Source organism: Neolamprologus brichardi, chromosome 20 (assembly GCF_056152115.1).
Source record: "Neolamprologus brichardi isolate AB-2024 chromosome 20, ASM5615211v1, whole genome shotgun sequence".
Lineage (NCBI taxonomy): Eukaryota > Metazoa > Chordata > Actinopteri > Cichliformes > Cichlidae > Neolamprologus > Neolamprologus brichardi.
This window is the reverse complement of record NC_142123.1, coordinates 30666159-30684371: the sequence shown is the minus strand read 5'-3', so window position 1 is coordinate 30684371 and position 18213 is coordinate 30666159. Positions and strand designations below refer to the sequence as shown.

General features: G+C 40.4%; 1 protein-coding gene across 3 annotated transcripts in view; it reads right to left on the bottom strand.

Moving 5' to 3' along the window:
* LOC102795191 (monocarboxylate transporter 1-like) overlaps positions 1-16385 on the bottom strand; it is a 37255-nt gene extending 20870 nt beyond the window's left edge. The window contains exons 1-2 of one of the 3 annotated variants that reach the window (XM_035909192.2): positions 8376-8554; positions 2138-2289 (exon numbers count right to left, since the gene is read on the bottom strand). The gene's annotated coding sequence lies outside the window, so the exon portion shown is untranslated. Of the gene's footprint in view, positions 1-2137; positions 2290-8375; positions 8555-16310 lie in introns of those variants that run through there. The other 2 variants (XM_087833744.1, XM_006793970.3) reach the window with 2 other exon arrangements.
* Positions 16386-18213: the final 1828 nt, after the last annotated feature.

Below are 18213 nucleotides of genomic sequence, written 5' to 3'. Positions count from 1 at the left end.
TGTGACGCTAACTGCTAGACCGAGAGCAAACATCACAAAGGAAGCTAAAAGGAAAGGGTCAGCAGTTGGATGCATGTTTGCAATGGACTTCACCACCAACCTGGTCAAGATGACATCTGATGAAAAGCTCCACAGACGTCACGCTTCCTTTCTGCTGCTCACTCACCATGTTCCTTTACACTTGTTGGGAAGGTTTTACTACACTTAAACATAATGAGTTCTTGGAAGACTAGCCTCTTCTTAACTACATATTTCCTTCCCTCTTGCTTATAAATTAAAATCCAGTAGAGTTCATTTAACGCTGAAATGTCATTAAAACACTGACAGATGCCAAAAGTCAGGGTCTTGAAACTGATCGGGATCTGTGAATCTTTATTATACCTATGAGTAAATCAATACTCACAATGCGTTGATTTTTCTATTCACGGAAACAAAGTGGAATAGTTGCACAGCTGCAATTTGATAACTGGAAAAACAGATCAAAACACATGATGTCACAATAAGCCCATTCCCTTTTTAAATGCCTTCAAGCATGAGTGAAAGATGTCGCAGATCGGGAGAGTAATATCTGCAATTCAGTCTTTGGTAACTGAAGCTAATAAAAAGTAGCTTTTTAAAGCAAGTTAATCTGTATTTTGTTCTTCGTACTGTACATAGCCTTGCGTGACCGTGGGTTACCTTATGTACTTAGGACAGAAAGGTCATCAGAGGCCAGATCTGGCTTGAACACGCCAGCTTCTTAATTACACTTGGAAAGGGAACAGCTTATAACAACATATAATGTTTCTTTCTGCATACTGGATCCCATTTTAGCACCATACCAAGACTAAGACACATTACTTTCAATTTCTCCAGGAAATGTGACATTTTCTGAACAGTAATGCTCTGTAGACCAACAGCAAGCCAAGCAAAGTTTGAATAATTCGATCCATGCAAAACAGTTTCCCCATTACAAACTTTGTTCATATCATATTCAGAGTGTTTGATATGGGTGTAAACTTCCTGACAGGAAACTAACTGTTGCCTTGTGTATCTCACTCATAAACGCTTATTTTAGGCAACAAATGTTGGTTGGTTAGCAGGGGGTCAGGATGATGCCTCACCTGTGAGCCAAAGAATTATATTCACAAGTCCAAAAGTCTATTTATGTCGGCAGACTTCCAAAGCAAAAACCATGTGGAGCACGAGTGCCACCACAAGCATTTAGGCAGCTGTATCAGCTAATAGCATGATAGTAGAGTTAGCTTTTCAAGTTGACTCTACTAGCAGGAGAAGGTTAGACGCTGAGTCGACACTCAAATAAAATAATCGCTATCCCGCAGCCAGAACCAGACTTAGCTGCTCACTATACATGAATCAAAAAAAGCTGCTCGAGGTGAATCTTGTAATGCTCTTACCGAAAGATTCCCAGATAGCGAGTCCACAGTACCGTGGGATGTTCTGTCAACCAAACAGTACTACACACAAAAATCAGTTCGAAAAAAGAAAAAGCTACTACTTAATAGTGCACATCAAAGACCTTGAGTAAAAAAAGACCTAAAGCTGCCTGGAGAAGTTACTGTGAGAGCTACCCATCTTAGGGATGGCTCCAAGTTTGTTTAACGGTACCTGGAAACCTGGAAGAGATTTCTCTTTTTTTCAGTTGTATCCACTTCAAAAGATTCCTGAACCTGAATTGGAGGACACAAGATTGTTTGATGGATTGTGTAGAATTATCTGACAATGACACGGATGAAGGTTATGTCAGTGGATCTTATTCCTAAGCAAAACTGGGTTTTTTTGTTTGTTTGTTTTTGGATCATTCCAGACTTGTCTCTGCAGATATGAATACAGGTGGGCATTGCAACGTTTGGTTTGCACTTCTGTGTACCTCTGCTGCCCTACAGCACAAGTGCAAATGTGCAGTGTGCGAATAAGAGGCTTGCTACAAAAACACAACAGAGCAGATTTTTTTAAATTCTCACTTCATGCTTTGCAAAAACCCAACTACATGTGCAGCACCGGTTAGAAACAATCGTTTTATACGTCACAGACCAAACCAGCATCAGATATCATGACAGAAAGAAGTGAGATGTGAAGTTTACTGACTGCTGTTAATGTGAAACAGGCTTCACCAGTGGGAACGGAATAATGCTACCTTTTCCCCTGAGGTCCTACTGATCTGTGCTGAAGCCCAGTTAGGTGTTTGTGTGCGCCAGTAAAGCAGGACAGGTCCTGAAGGAACCATCAATGAGGCCATTCATCGCCACTAACAACGCTTCTCTCAGAGTGTAGAGGGGATGGGGTTACCTGAAATCCAACAGACTGAGAATAAATAAGTGGGTACAGCAGGTGAAAGGTTACAAAAGTCTGACAATAAATCAAACTGAGGCTTGATTTATACAATGTGTCCTTGTACTGAGATTAAAGACCAACCTTTAGAGGGTTCGACTGCAGGACAGACACTATCAGCACTGAGATTAAAAATACCAGGCCTACTTAATTTCCCAAATGAAAGACAAGATACTGCAGCCACTCACTGAAAACTGGTGACAGGAAGCAAGGGAAGGAAGAGAGAGAGAAGAGGGTTAACCAGGGTGCTTAGGGGAGGAGTGAGTGTGCAATCTTACAGCATCATGATGACTCAGGACTTCCTTAACCCCATGACTGAACATAAGACAACATACGTTTTGAACTCTCACTTTCGAAAAGATTTTAATATCTTGGAACAGCAGAAAAATGACTTTAGATGACACAAGATGATCTTTTCAGTTAAGACTTGTTTTTATATAAACCAACTGAACCCATTTTTTCTGATCATTACACCAAACAATATTACTAGTCAAAATAACTGCAGTGTGATGTTTACCAGCTTGCAGTGATTAGCGCTTAAACCCCACTGCTGTTAATGTGGCCCCATTGTGCATTTCAGAAACTCACGTACACATAAATCCTTATACTCTTGCATGCAAAGCCTGTGCATATACACACGCACGTAGGCCTGATCGAGGACAATCAGCTGCCACACGCAAATGTTCTACCCTGGAGTCCAGCGATGCTCACGTAAAGCTCGTGCAGGTGTAAATGCACGTACTCAAACCATGACCAGTGTCAAATACTACTATAGCATTCAGATACTCGCATTACAGGATTCCTCTTTGTTGTGGAGTATCTGCTTAACTGACCCATTTATCGGAGAAAATAAAATATGGATTTTTTTTCTAAGGCCAAGTTTTAAATATTTAAACGGGACTTTTTATTTCTTCAAACAAGCTAAAAGGCCAAAATTACAGATTTGGATTATTAGCTGATCACTTAATCGCTTATCATTAATTGGGGTGAATTAATAATTCATCCATTTGGATAAGGGCATTACGGGTGTGGCTGCTGTGACTGACAGGTTACCTGACCTGCAGTCACTAAACTGGACCTTTCCACTGCATTTATGTAGTCACTGTGACACCTTTTTAAAATATTATCCCACTTGCTTTACATAAGCCATTTGCACGCATGAACTATGTCCATGTCAGGAGAATCACTTGAGGACATTGCCAAACTTGTGGTTTCTAACATGTGGAGAACTTGTCACGTGCAGGCAGGCAGACTTGCCTTTCACTACATGAAAACCGTTTGTCCCCTCCATCATGTGGTGCCGCTTGGGCTAAGGGAACAAGACGACAAACAGGTGTGAATTCCCAATACAATTACCTGCTCAACTTTCATATGGACTAATTACACAGACTCTGTATCTCATTGTACAACTGTATAGTGACAATAAAGGTATTCTATTCTATTCTATTCTACGGGGGAGATGACATGGTCGAGACTATTTAAAGTCCAACTTGACAAATTAAGAGAATTCTGTTCTCACGTCCTGCTGCTCTGGTTAATGTCTATAAGGTTGAGAGCTGTGGTGCCAGTGTAAAATAGCTTAAAGCTATAAATGAGAGTACCACTAGGGCTGCACGATTTTGCATAAAATGAGAATTTTTTTTGCTTAGAATTGAGATCACGATTCTCTCACGATTTTCTTTTCCAATATAAATATTTATTGCACTTATTAACTGCACATCAACTTCGTAACAGTTGAGACTGAACATAAAAACAATAAATAAACATAAAAACAACAAATGTCTCACATTTTGTCGTTGCCGCAAAATGTTGTACTGCTTGAAATTCCGTCTCCACCGTTGCTCGACACTGCATGTATAGAGCAGGTAGTGCAACAATAGAAAAATAGTTGCGGGACGGCACTGTGTAGCGTTTGTCTAGGGTGTTGATCATTTTCTTAAATCCCTCGTTTTGCAGTGTTGATGGGAGCCATATCTTTGGTCAGGTGATAAGTAATAGCCTCCGTAATTTCTTTGTGCCTGCGGGAGTTCGACGGGTTTAGGGAAGCGCTGTATAAGGTTCCCGTTATTGATGTTTGGGTGGTTGACCGGGACGGATTTTCTCCAGTCACTTTCTCGTCATCCCTGACATGTTCTCCGTTGTTTTTTCCCTGCCAATTTTAGCATCACACGGCACAACTTCTGTATCACATGGTATAAGGCTCCGCCCTTGTCATTTGTTGAGCAGGAAGAGTGAGCGCTTGTTTTCATGCAGATTACGTCCCGGATCAAATGAGATCGCACATAAGTATGAATTGAGATCGCGATTTTCTAACGATTAATCATGCAGCCCTAAGTACCACACTACATTTACTATCCATTTCTACAAAAGATCTGCCTAAACCAACCCAGGTTGATTCAGGTGATAGATACTGGGCGTCTTCTCCAACCAAAACAATACAGTCTGTAACCAACAACTTCTGGTATTAACACACCGGATACCTGCCAACAACCACAAAGACAAAGGTGCACTTGGGTGTAGCAGTTTTTGAAATTTGGCTGGCATATCCTGAGAATTGACAAGTCCTAACAATAAAGATTACCGGCAACAAGGATTTAATAATAAAGTACTGCTGACTACGTGCTCCCCTTACAGGCAATACCTGAGGGCTAGAACATGTCTGTAACACAAAAACCACACTGGGAAGACCTGGTAATCTTCCAATAAATGCAATGTGTGTTTTTAAAAAGGAATACAACCAAGAAAGAAAGTGAACTTGTTTTAATAAGGTGTTCGGTGGAAAGATATATTTGAGCCCCGGGTCCACAAAGTCAAATTTAGTATCATTTTTGGCCCCCCACAGATAACAGAACTCACAGCTGGAGCAAAGTATTAGTTTAATATTTAGTCCAAATGATTGACTTTGGGCTTATGAAATGTCCAGTTAAAGCTGTGGGCTTGTGTACATAGTTGAAGAGGGGAATCTGTGACACCCATGGTGCATTTTGACAACAAACTTTTAACCACATTAATTTGATTTCTGGGCTCATTTCCAGTTGCACAAGGAGAACAGTATGTCACTATTATTAAGTCTAATCTACAAACAAGCTTAAGCAGGACCTGTTCTGCTGGTTTCAAGCACCATATTTTTATTCTTGTGCCTCTATTAAAAATAACTGCACAATTCAAAGTAATCCTTATTTATCTTAAACTGTGCCTTGGTGCAGCCACTCAGTCTGAAACTAGCCATTTTAGCTCGTAGGCTTTGTATAAATGGTAATATTGGTTAGTGAACTCCCGTTGTGAAACCTCAAGCTGAGGCCCTTCACAATGTTGACACCTTGGTGTTTTGAAACTGGAAGTAACAAAAGCGCACAATTGTAGAGTAACAACTTTGCTAGCCCCGCCCTAAAGCGTACCCATGTTCTTGATTTCCATTGAAATAGGGACTGTTGTTTACAAAATAAACCTGGAATGTACATCCATTTACAGACCTTAAGGCCACTTTCCCTTTCAGCTGAAACAAAACATACGAACAGCAGGTAGGTACCCGGTAAATGTGATTAAAAAAACAAAAGCTGAAAAGTCTATGTAGTATCTACACTTTCTCCTCCAATGGTGGATTTATTTCTGTGAGAAATTTGTGTTTTTATATAATAAAAATTATTATTATTATTATTATGATTATAAATAATCATTCTGACTAGTGTGGATAGTGCTTACAGGAAGTTTAAATGTTAAATATGAGCAGCCACTCAGATTTAAACTTTAAGACATCTTCCTTTCAAAATATAGAAGGGGCTTAAAAAAACAAAAACAAAACAAAAAAAATGTTTCAATAACATCTGTCAGCTACAAATGGTGTTTTCCTGAAACCCAGGGGGAGATGTTCAGCTGTTTAACTGTCAGTCCACTAGGGAGGCCAGAGTTCAGAGGACAGCCCCCAGCACTCAGTAGCTACAAAGAAACATTAATCTAGTCCAGTGTTTGTCCTTGCAGGGGTCACCTTGTCACCGCAAGTGGAAAATGACAAAACAACCACTCATTTTATGCACCACAGCTTGCTATTAATAAACAGTTCTGGCTGTTTGGGGACAATAAGGGTTGCATGGGATCCCTGTGCGTGTGGCTGTCATGCGATCTTTCCATTCACCCGTGACCCTCAGAGGGTCAGCATGTGAAACTCATTGAGTGAGATAACGCGTTCGTCTGCAGTCAGATGCAACATACTGGAAATCACAACTAAGATGCAATTTCTATGTCGCCATTAGACCTTTTTAAACAACAGGGATGATTTGACTCTTTTTCTCCCCTCTGCTCACATATTTTCCAGCTGTTGCATCATTGCTTTCTGTGTAATCTGAGAACTGGACTGAGCTTTTTGAAATGCAGAAACAAACTAACACGACACCAAAAACAAAGACTTTATCATATTTGGATGCTTGGAAACAGTGTTATCAGCCAGTAATAGCAAATCTAGTAACTAATAATCCAATTCTTATTACACTGGGCCAGATGAAGCCATTGACCACAAAAGCTCGACGTAGCTTTCGGTTGAAAATGCAAAGAAAATAGGGCAATTTCTCAAAGCTGACTTCTGTTTAATTGCTAGCATGGAGCAACACTTGTGACTGCTAAAAGACTATTGTTATACATAAGAACTTTTATGAGCCCTTTTAATCTGACTTCTGAACTCTTTACTGGTCATTTTATGGACTCAGTCGCAAGTTTCAGGTCATACAGAATAAAACATTAAGCCATTAAGAGTTAGAAACTAGGATTATCCAGAGTATGTTCACTGGTTTAGATTTCTCCATCACTGGCTGTTAGCCAACAAATGTACTGTTCCCAGACAGACTCTCTTGCTCATCACATCCAGTTTCAAAACACTAAAATGTGGATGGCGAAAAAAAAAGAAAAAAAAAAAGCTTGGGTCTATATAACATGACTTCAGAAACCATTTTTGTGATGGCACATCATCTGTATCCAGGTTTTATACCACCTACGAGCACTACACAGAAAGGTTAAGAGTAGTTTTCCATGGGGAAACGACCACAGTGGTCAGGATATGCAGGCTGAATCTGGGAATCATTTCTGAATTTCTTGCAGCGGTGACTTTTAATAGTCACTGACATGGGTGGGACGATGGTGCTGACATTTTCAAATAAGAGGCAGTGGAAGCAGTTTCAGACTTGGCACTGGCATGGCGTCTCTGGAAATTGTGGCATCTCCCCCCAAACAGACAACAGTCAAGAGATTTTGTTCACTTTCTGAGCTCTTCACTCACTTTCCAAAGTAATAAAATACATTTTGCTTATCAAATGACTGGCATGATAACAAAAACGCATTTCCTTAAAACAATACAGACTAATCATGCGTAGTCAAGTTTTCAAGAGCTCCGTTTTAAGCCAGGAAAAACACTTTGTGGGGACGTGCCAACCGAATTAAGTGAACTGGACCTGTGGGGGCACGCTAGGGACCCAAATGTCCCTGGGGGAGGGGGTGAAATCACTAGAAGACTGAAACGTCCGTGGAAAACCACAATAGGACACGAGGGAGAGGACTCTTTGTCAACACAATGAGATGGAAAATGACAAAAATTTACATCACACTGACTTTCTGTTTGACTGTTCTGGTCACAGAAACCACTAAAATTCCTTTTTTATGCGGCTTCGACAAACCTCTCCAGCAGATGAGATGTGAGGCCCTTCACGTGTTTGTGCAACAAAACTTTTTTTTTACATCCACATTGCCTTCACATGTGGATGTAAAAATAGCGGCAGGGCAGCATCACGCCACGGTGAATGAAACCACGTCGCTTCAGAGCGTCCTATAAGGCCACTTAGCTTCAATCATGTGCGCCTTGTCGTAGTAAACGGACTAAACAACGACAGCGGAACTAGGTGGGATGAAAGTGGCTCACACATGAGGCGGCTAACCGAGAAGCAGAGCAAGCTAATTTAATGCAGCTTTAGCCGTTGAGCCCAAATTGTGATTTAAAACTATAAAAAGCGGATCTTTTGCCTCCACACGCCACGTTGGCATTAACGGTCCCGCTCACTCACCGCGGAAGGTTCTTCGGCTGCGTCCGCTGGAAGCTCGGTGGAGCTCGAGTGGCCCCCGGTGTCCCTTTTGTTGTGGAGTACAGCGACACGTTGCTACGGTACCACCTCCGGGTACCACAGACCTCAGACTGAGAGGAGTTACGGGATGGTGATGGCGTTATAACCGTAGCGCATGCGCATGTGAAAGAATCTCTGAGTCGCAGTAAGGGGAAGCTGAAAACGTGCACGTGCGACTATGAGGCGGGGCCTAGCGGGAACCATATGTGACTTCAACGGAGCACGAACGTTGGTTTGTAAAGATGAAGTCTAACACGTCACACTACGAGCTTTATCCGCCTAATTTTACAGAAGAAATGAATGGAAACCAAATGGATCACTCTACTGAGCCTCTATTTACTTACAGTTTTATTTGGTTTAGGTTTGAAATATTGAGAGATGCAGAAACACTGCAATATCCAGCAGGCTGTCTCTAACAGTACAATTTATATTACTCAGACATGCCAGTATCTACCTATGCTTCAACCCCAAGTCAAAATTAAATCAAGCTTAAATTCAATAGAGCAGGAATGTCAGACTGACTTTACGTAATGGGCCACACTTTGATCTTAACTGGACTGGACTGGTGAAACTTGTCGTTTGTGTCAGTGTAAAGAAGTGTAACTGCGCATTCAACCCTCATAATTAGAAAAAGTGGTGCGATTAAATGATAAAAAGTAAAATTACTGAAAAGCTTCACTAGCAGCTCATTGCCCAGACTGTCCTGTAATTATACAGCAGAATTCACAGATAATGTGTTTAATTTACTGTGGATACATTGTAAATAAATAAATACATTTCTGTTCTAGACAGTAAAAAGCTGAAAAAAACTGAGACTTTTCTCCAATTTAATTGTTTTTCTGTTACTTCATTGCTTTAGTGTAGTGTGAATGGCTGTGGTGAAAGTCTTTATCAGTAGGACAAGCTGTAAAATTTATGAAAATACAGTTAAAAGCCCTAAATGTAAGTACTCCTTCTCATTTATCGAGAAGGGCTGGATTGGAGTCTTTGCTAGGCTGGTTCTTGTCCTTATTTTTGCAATAGAGGGTCTTTAGGGACTTTAATCCAGTAAAAGACAGTAAATTATCATTTTTCAGGAAACATAAACCAAAGACAAGGGAAGAGAGGAAAGAGGGAAAACATGTTAGGAGGTCTGAGAGAGAAGGGAAAAGAAAGGACCACAGAAAAGATTAGTGGATGTATTAATGGAGGACATACAAAGGGTTGGTGTGACAGAAGAGGATGCTAGTAATAGGATGAGATGGAGGCAGATGAGCGGCTACTGTGAATCTTAAAGCAAGAAGCCAAAAAAAGAAGATATGTAACGAGCTCTGGGATGTTCTGTAGTGGTCTCAAATAACTGAGTTTAGATTTCACTCAAAGTCCTTCTAAGCCAATCCAATCTGATTGTAAAAATTCAAGGAGCATTTGCTGACTCTTTGCTCATACATGACTGTATTTACTTAATAGTTGCTATTAATCTTAGGCTCTCTTCCACAGTGTGTTTTTGTCCTGTCTTCCTCCCCTCACTCCAACTGGTCTCGGCAGATGTCTGCGCCGAAGGTTTCTTCTTATTAAAACGGAGTTTTTCCTTCTCACTTCACCAAAGCGGTTGCTCATAGAGGGTCATATGTGTTTTTGGGTTTTCTCTGTGTTATTTGTATTATTGTAGAGTCTTTACCTTACAATATAAAGTGGCTTGAGGAAACTTGTTGTAATTTGGTGCTATATAAATACAATTAAAGTGAACTGAATTGACTGGTCCATAAAATAAGATTTTTAAATGCTATAAGTTACACTTATAGCATTATGATAACCTTCTTTACTCCTGTGTAGTTCTCCAGTAGATTTTAATTCTTGCTTCATCATGTGCATGTGTCTCTCTTACAGTATGTCTGTATCATCCAAACTGAGTCAACACTGTTACAGCCTGGGGCAGCGCACAAGGTAGCAACTAGAAAAAAACAAAAATATTACAATGACAATAAAGGGCTATTCTATTCTATTCTATTCTATTCTATTCTATTCTATTCTAGAGCATGTGTTTATCAGCAAGTCAGTAGCATGAGGCATGTATGAATGAACAGGTGGCACCAAAGAGCATGCTGTTCACTCCAGGCTCAGGTAGCTCGCACGGCCTCTGATCAGGTCAAAACAGGCCACAATACAACAGAGGCACGTAGGACACCCTGAATTACTGATCTGAAATACATACTCAGCACTTAGTGTTAAAAGCTTGCCATATATGCTTCAGCTGCTACACACACAGATGCACACACAGTCATTAGCTGTTTATCATTAATATGTATTTTAACATTTTTATGATTTAGAATAAAATAAATGAGAGGTAAAGCCACAGGTAAAAATGACAGAATTACAGAACATTATAATGCATGTATTGCATTACCTAATTACATTACAGATGCTGTAATAAAATATCTATTTGTCTTTGCTGAAAAAAAGAAGAGTTTGCGTAAACCTGTTGGTATGAGCCGTCTCTCTAGGACCAAATAGTAGAGGTGCATTTTAGCGTTTCAGGAGGTACTAACAAATATACAGTATATACATATTTATACTTTCCTGTGTTTGGATAAAATGTCATTATATACAATGACACACATGCAGCCTCAAAAACTGCTGACTGAGCACTCCTCTGGCACTGACCGCTTCTTCTTGGAAAATTTCAAATTTCATAAGCTTCAAAAGACGTGTGTGACATTTTATTCTAATGCATTATACAATATCATATTTTTATTGCATACATACAATTAAAATATCATGCGTTGCATTCATGCTCCCTCCCATCCTTCTCCACTCTGCTACCTGATGATTGTTGCACAAACTGAGAAGCCCTGAAATGACCCGAGGACACGACTGGGTGTGTTGTTCAAAGACACAGCGCTTAGTAATCAAATCAGATTTGAAGGTATTACAGCTGCAGTAAGATAAGCAGGAGGCAAACTCCTTTGCAATGTATACTCAGTTCCCTTTCTGTATTATTACTGATAGATATTAATGTAATCCCAAGAAGATCAAAGGCACAAAGGATGTGATGTTTGATAGTGATACACTCAGTACCGCAATCCAGGAATTTCTAAATAGGAAGTTTCTGTCGCATTCCTTTAAGTGCTCATTTATTTATCGAACCTGTACCTTTCCTCTGCAGCTCCTGCTTTACATTCCCACAGTGAAGCTAATGTACAGTTCACTGGATTAACATTCCTTCCCCATCCTCCGCTGAAAAAAGAGATCACATGCCCACTGACCCTGCAACAGTGAATGCAACTGTATGTACCCCTACTACACTCTGTTCTCCAGCGCTCTCATGAAAGCACTGCGCTGGGGAAGAGATTGTCACTCATGTACAATGGGCATTTGTTTAGTTACCGCGGCCATCACCGTCCTCTGTCAAATGCTTCCAGCTGACTGCATGTGAGGATGCTTTTGGCACCGTAATATGACAGCCCTTAATTGGAATATTCATCATATTCATTCAGCTTCTGCTAATGAGGAAGAGAAAGAGTCCGACTGTGGCAAAGCTGAGTTTGGAAGCGCGAGAGATGGAGAAGAGGAAGGAGTTTAAAGTAAAGTATTTATCAGGTACAATGAATATGGCTATGACTGCTTGCCTAGCTGCCTGTGATCCAAATCCTTAATCCGAAGCTTAAGTCATAAACGTGGAGGCAGTCGTATAGGTGAACAAACCAGTGAGGAGGAGCCTGGTCCAGCGAAGGATCACACAAGGTTAGAACTGGACTAAAAACAAGGAACACAAATGAACTGAGAGAAAAAATCATGAACTAAGAAAATACACAATGAAAACGTTAAATAAAAGAAAAAATAGAAATACACTGCAAGCAAATAAACATAAATATGTACTTGGAGAAAGACTTATATTAAATAACAAGCTCAGACTGCAAGTGGGAGGTGGACTGATTGGCTGTTTGAACCCACTTATGATACAAAAAAAGGAAAAGAAAAAAAGGCATTGGCAATAACAAATAGGTACAAAAGCTTACAAAAATAATCACCCTTCCATTTAAAAAAAATCCAATTCAGGGTCACCAGCAGGGCATTGGAAGCAGCTGACACATGGTGAGAAGCAAGGTACATGTAAAATGTCCTGGCACAGTGGGAGGATACCAGAGTATCTCCAGGCATGGATAGAACATGTAAATGCCACACAAATGCCTTCTTGCTGTGAGGCACCAGTGCTAACCACTCCACCACTGTGGCAGTCCAAAGGAAACAACTTCAGCAATGAACACAACACAAATGCCCAAACACTAAAAGATCTTAATAAGGTCATGTCTATCCGCTCATTCGTCGTCTAAAAAGCCCAACACTCTGATGTTTTTCAATCCCTAAAATCAAGAATCAGTTTTAGATTGAAAACTCCTGGAGCGTTTTTAGTTTGGACAGATAGAAACTTCTGCAAATTATGACACAGGCTCAGACTGAGAACTGCAGAATGACTCCTGTCCAAACTAATGTTTTTGGGTTACATACCTCCAGTATCTCCCCATTAAGAGCAAAGTGTCCTTTGGTGCCAGTGTTCCGGCTGATGGCCACAACCAGCAGAGAGGTAAGACGCTTACAAAAACCACATTTGAAGTTTAGAGGACAGATTTCTCTAAACTTCAGTTTCAGGTTTGCCAAACTGGTTTGCATCCTAATGGGATCTTTGTGTTTCTGAACTTTGGCTGTTTTTGGTAACTTGATGTTTAGGTAAAGATTGTGGTAAAACGGGTTACTACACAATAGCCCCGAACTTGCAATCTGAATCAACATGGTATCACAAAACAGTGATTTTCTAATAAGCCGGACACTGTATCTGTAGCTACAGGATAAACACCAGATTTCTAATAAGGTGAAAAAGCTGGTGATGTGCATTCATTCACTACCCTGCTAATTTCTAGTTTCTTTTTCTTTGCAGCAGCTTAGTTAAATACCATTTACTTCTTATTCATTCCATCAGCACTCATGGAGTGGTTATGATGGTAATTCAAATTGTTGTGGAAATCTTTCTTGGTAAATGAATATCTGAAATAAGAACCTGTAATGTACCATGTTGAATCAGGGGTTAACTAAACAACAGGAAAGAGGCAAAGCTTGTGACAAAAGTCCACAATAACAGTTTAAATTAACTGTGTGGGGTCACAGAGATAAGGAGCCCCCATAGCTAACAAGGTGACAAAGGGGGGCAGACGAGAGTCCAAACAGTCCACAGGGATTTGATAAAAAGCAGTAGGACACGGGCAGTAGGTCAGCCAACAAAGATTAAAAGTATCAGCAGGAAACTGTTGGTACAAAAAGGAGCACGGCTGTTTACTAGGTGAGTAATAATGTTCTGTTCCAGAAGTCAGAATTTCCCAGTCAAAACATTCAACTTCCTTAAGTTCAACTTCTGCTCTGAAAAGTGAAGTCAGCCCCACCAACCCTAACTTTGCAATCCAAGATGGAGGTGGCAGATGTTTGACCAGGTTCTATCCATGAACGTGCTGCAGCAATGTTTCTAAGAGCAGAAAAACAAGCATCGTGCAATGCATGAATTGGTCTACCTTGCCAAGGAGAGAAACATAACCTGTTTTTCCTTTCTTTTCCAACTTTACCACTGAAATGTGCCCAAGTCACCTCCAGCTCTGACGTCATGTGAGGTAAATGTAACTGATGTGACAAAATTGTTGGTGGGAAACAGCAACAAAGGCAGGAAGAACAACCAAAAATAAAGAAATTCATTTAAAATGTAAGAGAAGAGGAAATAATTATTTGGAGACAGTCTGGGTCTGTCCCACCGCTAACATACACTCAACTGATTTATCATTCCCTGAACTCTTGACTGTTTTCTGGAAGAAACCAAAGGTCTTCATCCTTGTGCAAGCATGGATAATGAAGGACAGGTACTGCAGGACATCTAAGGCTAAAATGTGCAGGAGTTAAACAACCGATTGCACAGGAGTGACACAGCCTTCTGAATGTGTGCTAAAATGCTCATCTGAAGAACTCATTTATACGGATGCAGCCAAACACAATAGCCAGTTCAAGGAAGACACATGCTACTGTGTAAACACTGACTGAGATGAGGGGGAAGAGAGTAAAACAAAGACATGGGGGGCAGGCAGTAAAAACAAAAACCGTAACAGTGAGGGGGATGGTATCTGTGAAAAAAAAAAAGACTGAAGGAGAAATAGTTTTTGTCCTTTGAACAGTTCAGTTTCGGATGTTAGGAATTCATGCTGCAATAACAGTTTGTGCGCACGAGGATTTCCTCCTGTTTACATAAGTTTTTCTGCTCATGTGAGCCAACAATTTCTTTATAATTCATCATCCTCCAGCAGACAAACCTTAAATCTGTGAAAGCGGTCAAAGTACAGAGCTCACTACTTCTATTAAAGTAAGTCGCTGATAAAATTCTTCTGTTGAGCATCTTTATCTGTGCCCAGACCTTCGTCTGAGATCTGATGTCTTCATACTTTTATTGTATCCATTATCTTTACAGGTACAGTGTAATTATTTACTTAGGTGAGATCATTTTTTGTCTCATGCTTTTGCATCAAATCACAATAACAGTGGGTTCAAGGGGGTAAATCCCCTGTCATAATACAGAGGAACCCCCAACAATCAGAGAACCCCCTATGAGCAAAGATTCCCTTTTAATGGGAAGAAACTTCCAGGAGAATCAAGCTCAGCTAGTCAGCTATCCTCTGTGACTTGTTGGGGGTGAGGGGAAGAAACACTATGCATCATGGGAACCCTCCAGCAACTTATGCCTCTTGCACCGTGACTCATGTGTGAATTATGTTCCTGCTGGAAATCTACTTCATAAGAAATGTAACTGCAAGTTAGGTTGACCCACTGCACAATGAGAAAATGAGTTTCTGGTTATGATGTAAGTTAGGATTAAGATGTCCTGCAGTAATCTAAATCAAGCTTCAGAGAGGATTCACGGTCGCCTGATCCAGCCTTAGCTATATGCTTTATCAAAAAGGGAAGTTTTGAGCATCTTGATGCATTCTCAATCATCCAGGAAAATAAATCTCCAAAAGTTGATTCTGTTCATCTGGACGTGGCGTTTTCTGGGAGAAACATTTTGTCACTCATCCAAGTGACTGTTTATAAGATTGGGGAAACCTGCAGTCAGCTGAGACTGAAGAAGTCACTTGGATGAGTGACAAAACGTTTCTCCCAGAAAACGCTACGTCCAGATGAACAGAATCAACTTTTGGAGAAGTTTTGAGCATGCTCTTAAAAGCAGAGAGGGTGTCTGTCACCTGAACCCAAACTTGGAGTTTATTCCATAACAGAGGGGCCTGAAAGCTACTGATAGTGAAGTACTCTATTCAGGTGATATGGTACTGTAACATCTTTAAGATAAGATGGGGCCTGATTATTCAGGACGTTGTAAAATTCTATTCTGGATTTAACAGGCAGCCAATGAAAAGAAGCCAGTTTGCGAAAAATACACTATTTCTCTTAGTCCCTGTCAGTGATGTTGCTGCAGCATTTAGGATCAACTGAAGGCTTTTCAAGGAGTTTTTAGGACAGCTTGAATTCTTCTAGTCCAGCCTAGAAGTAATAAATGAATGAACTAGTTTCAGCATCACTCTGAGGCAGGATGTTTCTAATTTAGAGATATTGCACAAATGCAAGAAAGAAGTCCTACATATGTGTTTAATATGCAAAACTCCAACATTCCAACATTCGTGTTACTGGAGAACAAGGTGATGCCAGCCATCTGGTTAGATATCCTGTTTTATGGATCCTAACATTTGTGAGCAGCACAACCTGTTGTCAAGGGCAACAAGACAGCATATAAAAGGTATTAAAACAAACAAACAAAAGTTAAATTTCACTTCAAGCTACGGTATAAGCTAAATCTGCCACCATGTTTTCACTCACAGCTCGTCGTGGTCAGGAGCCCCATTTTAAGATGAAGTGTAGCCACTTAAACATCAGCTTTTCCCCCACTTATTTGTTAATCCGCCCCTTCTGTTGCTGGTTGTTTAGGTCAGCCATTAAATTAAGTGTTGAATGCTGAGGGAAGTTGATGGGATAGGAGGCGAGGAGCTGAGAGTGAAAATGGGTTGGATCTGTGTGACATTTGGACAGACATCACCTTGAAAGTTTAAACCTACCTCAAAACGTGGACATCTTAGCCTGAGCATACACGAAATGTGATCGATCGGGCGTTTATGCTTGATTTGATTTCATCATTTCTCTTACAAACAGTACACCAAGTGCGTCATTGTCAATAAAAACTATGTGTTCTGTTCTGTTTGTGCCTGTGTCTCAAGTCAAGCACTCGTTGAACCAACAAGTAGTGACGTTTCTGTGTTTTTAGATCATTTAACCCCTTCCACCCTGGAGGCCTCTGGCCTGGGTTCAGGCTGTAGCTGTTAAATGTGCCATGACGACAGACTTAAATGGATAAATCAAGTTGTGTTTCACTTATGTTTCATCAAAGATCTTGCAGGTGCAGTAACATCAACGTCCATTCGCTCAGAGTTGTAAAGAGGATAGATGTAAAACTGTCAATATCTGCTTTTCAGATTCTACCCTGGACTGGCGAACAGGATTTCACGTCTCTGCTCCAGACGTTGCCGTTAAAATATGAGAAAGATTCTTTGGTGGGAATGTCAAAACAATAGCCTTAGACTTTAAGAGTTAAATGGGAGTTTGGGTCTGTCATCTCACCCATGCTAGTGCTGGACTCCCTCACCTTTGTCCCATAGATAGTGTTAATTTTTAAAGACCCTCTTACTTTTGTCCCACTAACCTTTATCCCAGTTTTGCCTCCCACAGTTTTATCTTCTTTTTTTTTTGGCTATAGGAAAAAAAAACATGTGATGGATTGGTGACCTGTTCAGGGTGTACTTCACCCCTCACCCAGTGGGATGGGCTCCAGCTCTGTTTAACAATTATTGGTAAGGGCACAGGCAGAGCAGCTGATTTTACAAAGAAATATAAAACTATACCGAAGGAGAATATGAAGATGTTAGGTGGACAATACAGAGTAAACACAGCTGCAGACTACAGACAAATCAGGTGAGGTCAGTGTGTGCTGATTTTACACCCACTGAACTCTGATCTAGAACATTAGCTGGAGCAGATTAATTACTGACTTACTGCATTACAACTGCATTCACAGTAGAAAACACAAACACAGAAAAGTATAATGAACAGGTGAAACTAATGAACATGAGAAAACCATCAGGAAATCACAGTAGTGAGAAGACGAAGGCAGAAACTCAAAAAAAGGAAGATGGACAAAGAGAAGCAAAACCCAAAGTAAAACTGTCAGAATTAATGCTTCATTTGGACACATTGCAAAAGAAGATATACAGTAAAACAAGAGATTCTGCTGAGGCAGGTAAACCAAAGCTAAACTCTTTAATCAATAACTGGAGATTAGAGTGTCATTGTGCAAATGTTGGGTCATCTGCAGAGATTTCTGGGGAAGACTTCAAGGAGTGGATATCTGTATCCAATAGCAACTACAATATTTGTTTTATCTTTACCATGATTTAAATCTTAAATTCCAAGGTCATTTATTAGAAAACATCATTTTAAGGTATCATTCTAGCTAGCTTGCAGGCTATGAAGTTCACAAGAGAAACAGAGTGTGGGGGAAAAAAACAACTAAAGAAAACAGTGGATGTGATCCTGTCTGCTTTTATCACAGAAGTTTAGTTGATTATCTGACGAGGACTGAATGACCGGGCTATGTGGTGCAGATGGTGTACTAAATGATGACCCAGAGGTTTGCAAGTGTGCTGAAACTGGAGAGGGTCGTGTCTTCGGG